The 14205-nt window shown below is 45.5% G+C and overlaps 1 protein-coding gene and 3 non-coding genes across 5 annotated transcripts in view; all 4 read right to left on the reverse strand.

The window, feature by feature from the left end:
- LOC135914120 (ipis-1-like) overlaps window positions 1-7767 on the reverse strand; it is a 50392-nt gene extending 42625 nt beyond the window's left edge. The window contains exon 1 of one of the 2 annotated variants that reach the window (XM_065446877.1): window positions 7670-7767. The gene's annotated coding sequence lies outside the window, so the exon portion shown is untranslated. Of the gene's footprint in view, window positions 1-4063; window positions 4134-7669 lie in introns of those variants that run through there. The other variant, XM_065446881.1, reaches the window with a different exon arrangement.
- On the reverse strand, window positions 4063-4144 carry TRNAS-GCU (transfer RNA serine (anticodon GCU)). Its single transcript has one exon. It is a non-coding gene; the product is annotated as a tRNA-Ser (tRNA).
- Window positions 7669-7750, reverse strand: TRNAS-GCU (transfer RNA serine (anticodon GCU)). The gene has a single exon. It is a non-coding gene; the product is annotated as a tRNA-Ser (tRNA).
- Window positions 7768-12971: 5204 nt separating the features above from the next.
- Window positions 12972-13053, reverse strand: TRNAS-GCU (transfer RNA serine (anticodon GCU)). Its single transcript has one exon. It is a non-coding gene; the product is annotated as a tRNA-Ser (tRNA).
- Window positions 13054-14205: the final 1152 nt, after the last annotated feature.

Genomic DNA, 14205 nt, shown 5'->3' on the forward strand with positions numbered 1-14205 from the left:
GCTGCGAAGCTTGTCGCGAGGTTTCCTTTCACATGCATTGCCGCTGCGCGTTTTCCGGCGCTGCGAATATCAGTGTTGCTCGCAAAAAACACGGCACTTTCAGCCAGTTTCAGTAGTTTGCGACTCCGAAGATAAGCAATGTTTGGTCTCTGCTTCTCAAAATTTTATTTTATAGGTACATATCCTGCGTTCTTTGCATCTAAATCATGCTTACTTTTTTATCTTTTGTGTTGTTCATGTAAAAAAAATGCGCATATGCGGCGCACAAGCTCGCGAGCAGCTCCATATACTCTGACATAGCAGACGCTAGTGTGTCAACGGAGATAGATTTGTGTGCGCTACATGATTCACACTCATCTCCTCTTGCTCGCCTTTAAAAAAAATAAACAAGGCTTTGCTCGAACTCCGGGTTCCACGGCGCTGGTGGGTATCTGGGAGAATCGGAAGGAGGAATCCGAGTTCCACACCGGGGTGGGTTGTGTTTGCACAGAAATTGTATATTTACTCTGCAATATTTTTCTACGGATGCCGCTGCTCATGAACGCCGTCATCGAGCGTTTTTAGGAGTATTATAACATGTTGGCAGAAAAGTTTCGGAGCTGTAGGCCTTCGTTAAAGGGCCGCTCACGAAGCCCTTCGTTATGCGAGAACCCATACCGTCACGCGCAAGGCTTACAATGATTCTGGGGTACTAGGTAGTTCGCCGCCTTCCCTTGATAAATCGCTGATCCGAGTACGCCAAATTTACTTCTGCGCTTCCTTCCAGGTACATGGCATCGGGGATGCAAATTCAGGATGTCGCCCTGGCATTCAGAGTGGGAATAGTAGCAAGTAAATAAACATCGTCCTATGCGCAGGCTTTCCCGCACTAGTTCGCGTGGCGAGGCGGGCCGTCATTGGTTCGGAAGCGGTGCTACCGCGCTGCCGCCGCGATAAATTTCCAACTTGACCTCCACCCTAGCAGCTAGCGGCACTAGCGGCTAGTGGCGGCCCTCGCCGCTCCAGCCGCTAGTGCCGCCACCGCCGTTCGAAACAGGTTTCTGCGTCGCGGCGGCAGGAATCGCGACCATTTTCGCTTGCCTGTGAAACAGGCTTTATTTTGAAAGCAATCTGCGATGTGGATAGAGCGCGCCGAATGCTCATAACTTCGTGTGTGCTGGGTTCTCACCGCCTACTTCGCGTTGAAGCGAGAGGCATCGTGAAGGTCCATTCGCTCGCTGCTACTGCCGCAGCCATAAATGCAATATAGAAGCTAAGAAAGCACTGAGTGAGCCCTACAAGGGCCTCCTACAGTCAGCACAGAATATAACGCTGCAAATAAAAAGGTAATTGTGAACAAGGGGCTCAGCTTTCCAGACTTGATTTGCCATATACAACCAGCCCGCCGAAGTTGGGGAAGAGCCCAATAAGTTTGCGTGCAGCAGCCAATATAATTGCGCTACTAAACACGTGCGCCTGTCAAGATCGGCACGCGCGAGCGTCGTCGTCTCCTACGTCCACGGGGTGGATTAACGCACGCCTGTTGCGTGAAGCAAGCGAATTCGAAAACACGTTTCATAAATGGTGCTTACGCAAGCGGTAGGATCACGTTGTAGTAGTTCCTAATCATCTGTAACAGCGTGGATGTAACCAGAAAGAGCTATATGTAGAAACAGTCAATGACACATGTTTACCTGTAGATTGGTCTCGTACGAACTCTTACTCTCCAAAGTTCAGAAAACAAATAGCACCGAATGAGATAAAAAAAAACAACGTTGAGTAACGTTGAATTAAGTTGTCGAGGTATATTGACGCATTAAACGAGAATATCTTTTTTTACTTCGAAGCTTATCACTGTTATGAAAACAAATATCTCTCGTCTAAGTGAACAGTTATGAGTTGATTGCCTTCTATTCGATGCAGTGACGAGTGAACGCTGTTCTTGTTTAGCGACCATTTGAAAGTACAGAGCACACAACCAATTTGGCCGCGTATCTAACCGCGAAACACATCCCTCAACACAAACTTGAGGCGCTCCAACAGACGCGTCCGACAGAAACCACGGCCTATCGCACACCCCGAACCGAACTGGGATGCTATTCTGGACCGTCATAATGCCAAATTCTGTAACGGCTGATAATTTGAGCCAATCAGGGAGTCCCAGAGGACCATTTCAGCCTCTCTCATTGGCTCAGCACGCCGCCATTACCAAATTCCGACAATATGGCCGAACTGTACAACGTCCAAAATGGGCACCCCTGGCTCTGAACGGAGGGTTCCTCGAAGTACTTGTTCGCACCTGCAAACGGCAAGTTCCGCTGTTGTCTCATAACTGCGTGGCTCCGCCGCACGGTTTCGCGTTCACCGGATAATGCGCACGCGTGTTCCGAGCCATTAACATCGCTACGCTTGGCGTTTCTGTGCGAAACGTTCGCCGCGCTGCTCACTTCGCGAGTTTGTATATACGCACGCCTATGTAGCTCCTGAGCCTGTTTTCGTATGAAGGCTTCGGTGCCTCGTCGCCGTGCCCACTCGACACTACTCCACTTCGCGTTTCGGAGCCAGCCGGCATGTACTCGCGTTCTAATCTGTGCTCAGTGGCGAATCGAAAACGTTGCCGAGCCCCGATTACGTAACGATTCTATTTCAAGTGTTTTCCTTTTCGCGCTTCGTCTACGCGTTATCACCATGAGCGGCCAGCCGTGAGCGGCGGATAGTGTGAAACGCGCAGAATCGAGCAATGTGAATGGCTCTGCGTTAGGCCGGCCTCCCTGCTCCGCTCGGCACGCCTTCCGAGCTATCCGTCTCTCCCGCGCTCGGTACTACGTGCTCTCCGGCCACATTTTGTTTATGTCGGATCACGCGTCGTCTGCGCCCGGCGTTTAGTGCCCCTGGTTTGGCCTTGAACGCCTCGGTTTCCACTATCTCTGGAACCGGCTTGTCCAATATCCGGAACCGGTCCACTGCGCAAGGCAGCAGCCAGCAGCCATAAACAGGGAAGAAAAGGCAAAGAAAGCTTCGCTTCATAATGTGTCCGTGTGACCTGTGGGCAACGCGAATGCCTCACCGTGCTGCGGGAACGATAACACCTCGTCCAGAGGGTGCCATGAGGACGCAGTTAGAAGAAGAAGGTGGAAAGAAAATATTTGAACGGGGAAGAAAGAAAGGAGTGATCTCTGAGCGGGCCATAGCCAAGCTAGCGAAGACCTGAAGCTGAAAAGCGCGCGCTGTCTTAAGAAACCAACCGACGAGGTCTCGTGGCAGCAACGCCTGGTGCCGGCGACCTTCGATCTGCCCATGTAGATGATGATGATGATGATGTAGTTGGTGCAACGCGGCTGTAAAGGGGGCTTTAAATATACGCACTGAAGTGCGTAAAATCTGTATAATAAAATTATGGCGATGACGTATGACTTGTACTATGAACATTTAGATGCATTTAAAAAGAATGATATGATAGGTAAAATATAGCAGATTATAAGAAATGCTAGAGCACTACTGCCTCCTTAGGGCCCTTGAAACACGCATGTTTGGGCACGCTTGGGCATGTTGAAACACAAACATGCCCAAGTAGCAGCCCCCCGTGGGGCACAAGCGCCAATCGGAAAGGCCAGGTCTGAATACAACGTGGTAGACGACGTCGTCGCAGCGCGCTTACTCCGACTACCCACGCATTTACTGCCACAACTGCAGAGTCCATGCATGTGCCGTTGAGGTGACACCAAGCTTTCACGTGCTCTTGCTAAAGTGTGAGGCAATGATGCCGTCAGAAGCACCAAAGAATGACTGAATTCGGCCGCGGAACATCGGAAAACAAAGCTAACTGTGGAGATTTTCATGCAAAGCATCCATAAAGTGAGTCAGCCGCGACCCTATATTTTACCCAACAAGGCCTTGAACCTTCAATTGAAAAGTGTTCCCTCTTCGCTAAGTTCCGGGGAGAATCGTATGGGCAGAGTAAAGCGTAAGAAAATGATCCGGAAGATGGCCACAGATGGCAGCCCTATTGAATAAATATGGCTCGACAAAGAATATTTAAAAATAATGGCGTGCTGAGCCAATGGAACGTGGGAAAAAAATTTACGACGAGGATGGGATTCGAACCCACGCGGGCAGAGCCCATTGGATTAGCAGTCCAACGCCTTAACCACTCGGCCATCTCGTCCTTTTTTTTTTCTTTATTGCCTGCTAGGCATACAACAAAAGCAGATACAGTCCGGATGTTGCTGGCATCACACAGACAGTGCACAATGGGTTTACCTGGCAGCAGTATTTATAGAGCACAATGGTTACGCTTTTCGTTCTCCAAGAGACAATTCAACAATCCATCACGACAAACGGCACGTTGTCACAGGGCACACTCTGCGCATAATATTCGCGTGTGCATGTTGCGCACAATGTATGCCGTAAAATGCATACAATTTGGTGTAAGCATTATATAGGGGCTGTTCGCGTTTGATATGTTATAAAATGCTGTAAGAATCTTGGTAGCACAGTAAAATTCCTACTGGACCAACTTCAAGCTACCCCAATAAACTGTTCGCTCAACCGAACGAGCAAACAAAACACAATTTTTTTTTTGTCGCAGGAACAGTTGATGAATAGCGGGTAAGTATACTGTGGTGCTTCTTAAGGAATTAAAATTTTGTGGAAGCACCCGGTAGAAACAAGGAATCAATTGACATCTTCGCATTTTCCGCCGAAGTAAACGCATCTAAAGGCGCTTATCAGACGCTTCCCAAAGACCATGCACATCGCCGCCCCGGGCATTTCGAAATATTTAGTGGGCTTATACATCAATACGGACGCAAGACCGGTCACCGTCGGAGTAACTCACATCTGGCTCCCGACAGGATTATGATTTTAATTTCGCAGCCATCCGGGCCTAACTTCGCTTATTACTATTCGCTTATTAAACAGCGCGAATTTGGAGTGGAGGTTTTGAATCAGCTCCTCTGGTAATGTATCAGTTGCATGTTATTCAAACTCTTCCCCCTGTCATTATCACCGTAGTTAAAACACCTCTATCTCGCATTTTTATTACTTTCAGCAAGGACTCAAATCTAGTTCCCGGAAGGATTATGATTTTTTTGCTCTCATTCTTTAGGTTTCACATATTTACTTTAAAGCTACTTTAAATATCATTTCATTTCACCGCCCTATTCTTGGTGGCCCCTCATTGGGTATGCGTCGCAGTTTCTATAAGGCCTGCTGCTGCCTTCTTTTCGCTCTTAAGTGCTCCCACGTAATTCGTGCCTTGTTGATGATGTCAGGCGATATCGAAAGCAACCCGGGGCCGGATTCCAACGCATTACTAGCTGAATTAAAGAACTTATCTGCTGGCCAGTCGCAATTAATCAGTCAGGTTCAAGACCTGAAAGTTAATTTATTGTCGACGGACAAAGCTATTGGGGATATGGGGAAACGCAGGACTGATTTAGAGGCGCATTATCAAAATCTTGTCTCCCTGCACTCTGACTTTGAAACCGTGAAAACGTGTACCGCTCAAGTGGCCACCGGGATACACAGGCTTGAAACGCGTATTGATGGCGCGGAGAACCAGTCACGACGCAATAATCTTCTTTTTATGGCCTCCCTGAATCAACTGGATCAGAGGCGTTTGCCCAGACCGAGCAACTTATCATCAAGCACTGCCACAATCATTTGAATATTTGTATCGAGCCGAAAGAAATTGAGCGCGCACATCGCCTCGGTCATCGCACAGGTATACTAACCGCCACCGTCCTATCATAGCAAAATTCACCTTCCATAAACAAAAGAATTGATTCTTTCTAACGGCCGCAAGTTCAAAATGACCAGCTTCAGCGTTGTAGAGGATTTCACTCGTTCCGTACAAAGCGCTCGCAGAGATCTCATTACTTACGCAAAAAACAAATCATTACCTTTTTCTTTGCGATTCAAAACACTGCATATGGGCCATAAGCGCTACGTCTACGACGAGCAAACGCAGTCTGTCAAAGAAATAATATAGCAATTTCCCTGTCGTAAAAATGTCTGCTACACTGTTAAACCCAAATCTAACATAGCATTGTCTGTAATCTTCGCCAACGCACGCAGTTTCCTTCCCAATCGGGACGCTTTTTCCAACCTTGATTTATCATCCAACAGCAATATAATGGTGATAACCGAAACGTGGCTAACAGAAGATATAACAGATACAGAAGTACTAGCCGACCTGCCGGAATTTCATGTCTATTGAAAGGATCGCAAAGGCATGCTGGGGGGCGGGGTACTGATTGCTGTGCTCCAGCAGTTATCGTGCTCCGTAGCCAAAAACATCACTTCTGATCTTGAAGTATTATGGCTAATTATTCATGCTTCCCCCCATACTATCATTCTAGGTGTTTGCTACAGGCTTCCAAACAATATTCCAGATTTGACATTTAAACTCAATAACAGTTTGAGTGACCTTAGTAATCAACACCCGCCAGCAGAAGTTCTCCTTTTTGGTGATTTTAACTTTCCTCAAATAGACCAACGACGACTCGTCGCCAGGGCCAAGAGGGCAGTAAAAGCCAGAGGGTTCCTGGACTAAGGAGCCCTCCCACCTTAGGGTGATACCCGGCCTCGCTCGGGACACTGTTTCGTTTAATAAACGTTTCTCTCTCTCTCTCTAGACTGGAGCAATGACGTCCCCGTAACTATGGGCAGTGAGCCTGCCAGAGATGTGGATTTCTGCCTTAATTTCAATTTAACCCAACTTGTATCAGAACCTACACGCGTTGCACTGAGCACATCTAGCATCCTAGATCTCATCCTAAACAGTAATCCGGAAAGCTTATCATCAATAGCATATCTACCTGAAGTCAGCGACCATAAAGTAATTCACGTCACATTTTCGTTTCAACCCGTAAAACGCCATTTAGTCAGCAAAACAATCCGCCTGTACAATAAAGGTAATTATAATGCAATTAATAGTGATCTGAGCGCATTTCTTCTTACGTTCGTGAGGTTATGTTCTACGCGCTCTATTAATGAAAACTGGGCAATATTTAAAAACAAACTAGGTGATCTCGTTGATAAGTTCATACCGAGAATAACGTTCCGCGGAAACCGAAACGAGCCATGGTTCACTAAAGCGCTTAAGCGACTTGAACACCAAACAAAAAAAAAAAAACGGCTCTTCTGCTCAGCCATACTAAACGGACACCCCTCTGCTTGGGAGAAATACTTTGTGGCTGAAGACGATTATCTGAGCGCTATACGCAATGCTAAATTATCCTTTTTCAACGATGAACTGCTTAAAATGCTTACGAACAGCCCTCGTCAATTTTGGCAAGCAATAAACCCTCAGGAGGCGCGCATGATCAGCGTGTTAAATGCACATGGCGAAGTGGTCAGTGACAGCGAATGTGCTGACATTTCTAACGCAGCCTTTTTCTCTGTATTTACTAACGAGACTTCAGCTCCAGAACTTCCCACATCTACTAACATAACTGCGCGTATGTCGCCAATTATATTCTCGGCAGACGGAATCACCTCGATTATTGATAACATCAAGCTTTCGGCGTCAGCAGGTGTAGATGACATTAATTCTAAACTCTTAAAAAACATTAACCATCTATCTGCTGCGTACCTAACTTTGTTGTTTTCGCAGTCACTTTCTACAGGCATCTTACCATCCGACTGGAAAATGAACAAGCTAAAGGAACAGGGAAAAAAAACGTACGACGAGGATGGGATTCGAACCCACGCGGGCAGAGCCCATTGGATTAGCAGTCCAACGCCTTAACCACTCGGCCACCTCGTCCGGATGTTGTTGGCATCACACAGACAGTGCACAATGGGTTCGCTTGCAGCAGTATTTATAGAGTGAAAGGGTTACGCTTCTCATTCTCCAAGAGACAATTCAACAATCCATCACGACAAACGGCGCCTTGTCACAGTGCACGCTCTGCGCATAATATTGGCGTGTGCAGGATGCGCACAATGCATGCTGTAAAATGCGTACAATTCGGTGAAAGCATTAGTATAGGGGCTGTTCGCGTTTGTTTTGTTATAAGATGCTGTAAGAATCTTGGTGGCACAGTAAAATTCCTACTGGACCAACTTCAAGCTAACCAAATAAGCTGATCGCTCAACCGAACGAGCAAATAAAACGCAAATATTTTTTTTAGTCGCAGCAACAGTTGATGAGTGCCAGGTAAGCGCTTCTTTTCTAGGAATTAAAATTTTCATGGAAGCACACTGTAGAAACACGGAATAAATGGACATCTTCGCATTTTCCGCCGAAGTAAACGTATCTAAAGGCGCATATCAGACGCTCCTCAAAGGCCGTGCACATCGCTTGGAGCACGCAGTATAGAAAGGGGGAGCCCGGGACAGCATCAAACGTTCATTACAGGCTCCACGCCGATAATCATTTACACAAATTGCAGTCCATGCACCGCCAGCCACGCAAGTGACCAACTGGGTCTGTTAATAATCGAGACATGGCTAAGCATAAAGTCTTCATTGCGAATGTGACAGCGGATGAGAAGTTCATGATGTTGATAACGACGACGACGACGACGACGACGACGATGATGATGAAGATTAGCGGCGACGATGGCATTATAGAAACTATGGCGCATACCCAATGAGGGGAACCGCCAAGAATCTTGCGGCAAAAGGCAAGTATACTTACAGTAACTTTAAAGTAAACGTGTTGAACATGGAGAATGAGAGCACTCAAATCAGTATGATCAAAAAGAGACAGGCGGAAAGAGGATGAAAAAAAAATTCAATCAACAAACTAAAAATTTAAACTAAGAAAGGACATATAGGACAGCTTGTTCTTCGTCGTCCTCGTTTGCATCGCGTTGCCACTGTCGCATTGGATCAGTGCCAATTAGATATCAGTTCTTTAGTCTATAAAGCATAAAGATGGCACTACGGTAGTAGCAAATCATTATATAAACAGAGAAAAAAGTATATAGGAGTCAGCACAAAAGCGCGTGCTGAGTGTGTTCAGGTGAATACGAAATCCGAAATATTTAGCGGGCTTATACATCAATGCGGACGGAAGACCGGTCACCGTCGGAGTAACTCACATCTGGCTTCCGACAGGATTATGATTTTATTTTCGCAGCCAGCCGAGCCTAACTTCGCTTATTATTATTCGCTTATTAAACAGCGCGGATTTGGAGTGGAGGTTTTGAATCAGCTCCTCTCGTAATGTATCATTTATATATATATATATATATATATATATATATATATATATATATATATATATATATATATATATATATATATATATATATATATATATATATATATATATATATATATATATATATATATATATATATATATATATATATATATATATATATATATATATATATATATATATATATATATATATATATATATATATATATATATATATATATATATATATATATATATATATATATATATATATATATATATATATATATATATATATATATATATATATATATATATATATATATATATATATATATATATATATATATATATATATATATATATATATATATATATGTGTGTGTGTGTGTGTGTGTGTGTGTGTGTGTGTGTGTGTGTGTGTGTGTGTGTGTGTGTGTGTGTGTGTGTGTGTTCGTGCTCATACATCAATACGAACAGAAGGCCAGTCGCCCTCAGTGTAACTCAAATCTGGTTCCCGGAAGGATTATGATTTTTTTAATATCGTTCTTTAGGTTTCACACATTTACTTTAAAGCTACTTTAAATTTCATTTCATTTCACCGCCCTATTCTTGGTGGCCCCTCATTGGGTATGCGTCGCAGTTTCTATTAGGCCGGCTGCTGCCCTCTTGTCGCTCTTGACTTGGGCTGCTGAGCACGAGGTCGCGGGATCGAATCCCGGCCATGGCGGCCGCATTTCGATGGGGGCGAAATGCGAAAACACCCGTGTGCTTAGATTTAGGTGCACGTTAAAGAACCCCAGGTGGTCAAAATTTCCGGAGTCCTCCACTACGGCGTGCCTCATAATCAGAAAGTGGTTTTGGCACGTAAAACTCCAAATATTATTATTATTATTGTCGTTCTTGAGTGCTCCCATGTAATTCGTGCCTTGTTGATGATGTCGGGCGATATCGAAAGCAACCCGGGGCCGGACTCCAACGCATTACTAGCTGAATTGAAGAACTTGTCTGCTGGCCAGTCGCAATTAATCAGTCAGGTTCATGACCTGAAAGTTCATTTATTGCCGACGGACAAAGCTATTGCGGGTATGGGGAAACGCATCACTGATTTAGAGGCGCATTATCAAAATCTTGTCTCCCTGCACTCTGACTTTGAAACCGTGAAAACGTGTACCGCTCAAGTGGCCACCGGGGTACACAGGCTTGAAACTCGTATTGATGACGCGGAGAACCACTCACGACGCAATAATCTTCTTTTTTATGGCCTCCCTGAATCAACTGGATCAGAGGCGTTTGCCCAGACCGAGCAACTTATCATCAAGCACTGCCACGATCATTTGAATATTTGTATCGAGCCGAAAGAAATTGAGCGCGCACATCGTCTCGGTCATCGCACAGGTACTAACCGCCACCGTCCTATTATATAGCAAAATTCACCTTCCATAAAACAAAAGAATTGATTCTTTCTAACGGCCGCAAGTTCAAAATGACCAGCTTCAGCGTTGGAGACGATTTCACTCGTTCCGTACAAAAGCGCTCGCAGAGATCTCATTAGTTACGCAAAAAGCAAATCATTCCCTTTTTCTTTGCGATTCAAAACACTGCATATGGGCCATAAGCGCTACGTCTACGACGAGCAAACGCAGTCTGTCCAAGAAATGTTATAGCAATTTCCCTGTCGTAAAAATGTCTGCTACACTGTCAAGCCCAAATCTAACATAGCATTGCCTGTAATCTTCGCCAACGCACGCAGTTTTCTTCCCAATCGGGACGCTTTTTCCAACCTTGTTTTATCATCCAACAGTAATATAATGGTGATAACCGAAACGTGGCTAACAGAAGATATACCAGATACAGAAGTACTAGCCGACCTACCGGAATTTCATGTCTATCGAAAGGATCGCAAAGGCATGCGGGGGGGTGGGGCACTGTTTGCTGTGCACCAGCAGTTATCGTGCTCCGTAGCCAAAAACATCACTTCTGAACTTGAAGTATTATGGCTAATTATTCATGCTTCCCCTCATACTATCATTCTAGGTGTTTGCTACAGGCTTCCAAACAATATTCCAGATTTGACATTTAAACTCAATAACAGTTTGAGTGACCTTAGTAATAAACACCCGCAAGCAGAAGTTCTCCTTTTTGGTGATTTTAACTTTCCTCAAATAGACCAACGACGACTCGTCGCCAGGGCCAAGAGGGCAGTCGAAGCCAGAGGGTTCCTGGACTAAGGAGCCCTCCCACCTTAAGGTGATACCCGGCCTCGCTCGGGACACTGTTTCGTTTAATAAACGTTTCTCTCTCTATCTCTCTAGACTGGAGCAATGACGTCCCCATAACTATGGGCAGTGAGCCTGCCAGAGATTTTGTGGATTTCTGCCTTAATTTCAATATAACCCAACTTGTATCAGAACCTACACGCGTTGCACTGAGCACATCTAGCATCCTAGATCTCATCCTAACCAGTAATCCGGAAAGCTTATCATCAATAGCATATCTACCTGAAGTCAGTGACCATAAAGTAATTCACGCCACATTTTCGTTTCAACCCGTAAAACTCCATTTAGTCAGCAAAACAATCCGCCTGTACAATAAAGGTAATTATAATGCAATTAATAGTGATCTGAGCGCATTTATTCCTACATTCATGAGGTTATGTTCTACGCGCTCTATTAATGAAAACTGGGCAATATTTAAAAACAAACTAGGTGATCTCGTTGATAAGTTCACACCGAGAATAACGTTCCGCGGAAACCGAAACAAGCCATGGTTCACTATACCGCTTAAGCGACTTGAACACAAAACAAAAAAAAAAACGTCTCTTCACTGGAGATGAGTTGGACACCAGGGACAGTCTGACAACTTATAACGATCTCGTTAAGGCATTTTACATCAGTCGCCGAATCTTCCCCCCGCCTCACCCAAAGTTCAGCCGGGCGCAGGCTACCACCCTGCGTCTACTACAAACAAACACGTACCCTTCATCCGCCCGCCTCCGCCTTATATTTCCGGACGTCCACACTACCCCCAACCGCCGGTCCTATGGAATTCACCCGGCTACACTTCCGCATATGCTATGGGAGTGCCCAGCACAGTTCACCCAGACTAACACCACGACTCTCTCGTCGAGGTTGCATGAGGCTCTGCGGAGCTCCGCCCTCGACGACCAAACCTGGGCGACCCAGCACGCCCGCGAGGCGGCGGCGAGGCAAGCCCTCGACGTCCCTTCGTGGGAGACGTAGGCCCGGCCATCATAAAGTGCTAGTTCTACAATAAAATTTTATTCCTCCTCCTCCTCCGCTCAGCCAAACTAAACGGACACCCCTCTGCTTGGGAGAAATACCTTGTGGCTGAAGACGATTATCTGAGGGCTATACGGAATGCTAAATTCTCCTTTTTCAACGATGAACTGCCTAAAATGCTTACGAACAGCCCTCGTCAATTTTGGCAAGCAATAAACCCTCAGGAGGCGCGCATGATCAGCGTGTTAAATGCACATGGCGAAGTGGTCAGCGACAGCGAATGTGCTGACATTTCTAACGCAGCCTTTTTCTCTGTATTTACTAACGAGACTTCAGCTCCAGATCTTCCCGCATCTACTAACATAACTGCGCGTATGTCGCCAATTATATTCTCGGCAGACGGAATCACCTCGATTATTGATAACATCAAGCTTTCGTCGTCAGCAGGTGTAGATGATATTAATTCTAAACTCTTTAAAAATATTAACCATCTATCTGCTGCGTACCTAACTTTGTTGTTTTCGCAGTCACTTTCTACAGGCAGCTTACCATCCGACTGGAAAGTGAACAGAATGGAACAGGGAAAAAAATGTACGACGAGGATGGGATTCGAACCCACGCGGGCAGAGCCCATTGGATTAGCAGTCCAACGCCTTAACCACTCGGCCACTTCGTCCGGATGTTGTTGGTACTACGCAGACAGTGCACAATGGGTTCGCTTGCAGCAGTACTTATAGAGTGAAAGGGTTACGCTCCTCATTCTCCAAGAGACAATTCAACAATCCATCACGACAAACTGCACCTTGTCGCAGTGCACGCTCTGCGCACAACATTCGCGTGTGCAGGATGCGCACAATGTATGCTGTAAAATGCATGCAATTCGGTGTAAGCATTACTATAGGGGCTGTTCGCGTTTGCTTTGTCATAAAATTTTAAAAATTATGGGGTTTTACGTGCCAAAACCACTTTCTGATTATGAGGCACGCCGTAGTGGGGACAACGGAAATTTGAACCATCTGGGGTTCTACAACGTGCACCTAAATCTAAGTACACGGGTGTTTTCGCATTTCGCCCCCATTGAAATGCGGCCGCCGTGTCCGGGATTCGATCCCGTGACCTCGTGCTTAGCAGCCCAACACCATAGCCTCTGAGCAACCACAGTGGGTCGTTATAAAATGCTGTAAGAATCTTGGTGGCAAAGTAATATTCCTACTGGACCAACAGCAAGCTACCCAAATAAACTGTTCGCTCAACCGAACGAGCAAATAAAACGCAAATATTTTTTTAGTCGCAGGAACAGTTGATGAGTGCCAGGTAAGCGCTTCTTTTTTAGGAATTAAAATTTTCGTGGAAGCGCACTGTAGAAACACGGAATAAATTGACATCTTCGCATTTTCCGCCGAAGTAAACGTATCTAAAGGCGCATATCAGACGCTTCCCAAAGGCCGTGTACATCGCTTGGAGCACGCAGTGTAGAAAGGGGGAGCCCGGGGCAGCATCAAACATTCATTACAGGCTCCACGCCGATAATCATTTACACAAATTGCAGTCCATGCACCGCCAGCCACGCAAGTGACAAACTGGGTCTGTTAATAATCGAGACATGGCTAAGCACAAAGTCTTCATTGCGAATGTGGCAGCGGATGAGAAGTTCATGATGTTGATAAAGACGACGACGACGACGACGATGATGATGATGATGATGATGATGATGATGATGATTAGTGGCGACGATGGCCTTATAGAAACTATGGCGCATACCCAATGAGGGGAACCGCCAAGAATCTTGCGGCAAAATGCAAGTATACTTAAAGTAACTTTAAAGTAA

The sequence above is a fragment of the Dermacentor albipictus genome, chromosome 1, assembly GCF_038994185.2.
Source record: "Dermacentor albipictus isolate Rhodes 1998 colony chromosome 1, USDA_Dalb.pri_finalv2, whole genome shotgun sequence".
Classification (NCBI taxonomy): domain Eukaryota; kingdom Metazoa; phylum Arthropoda; class Arachnida; order Ixodida; family Ixodidae; genus Dermacentor; species Dermacentor albipictus.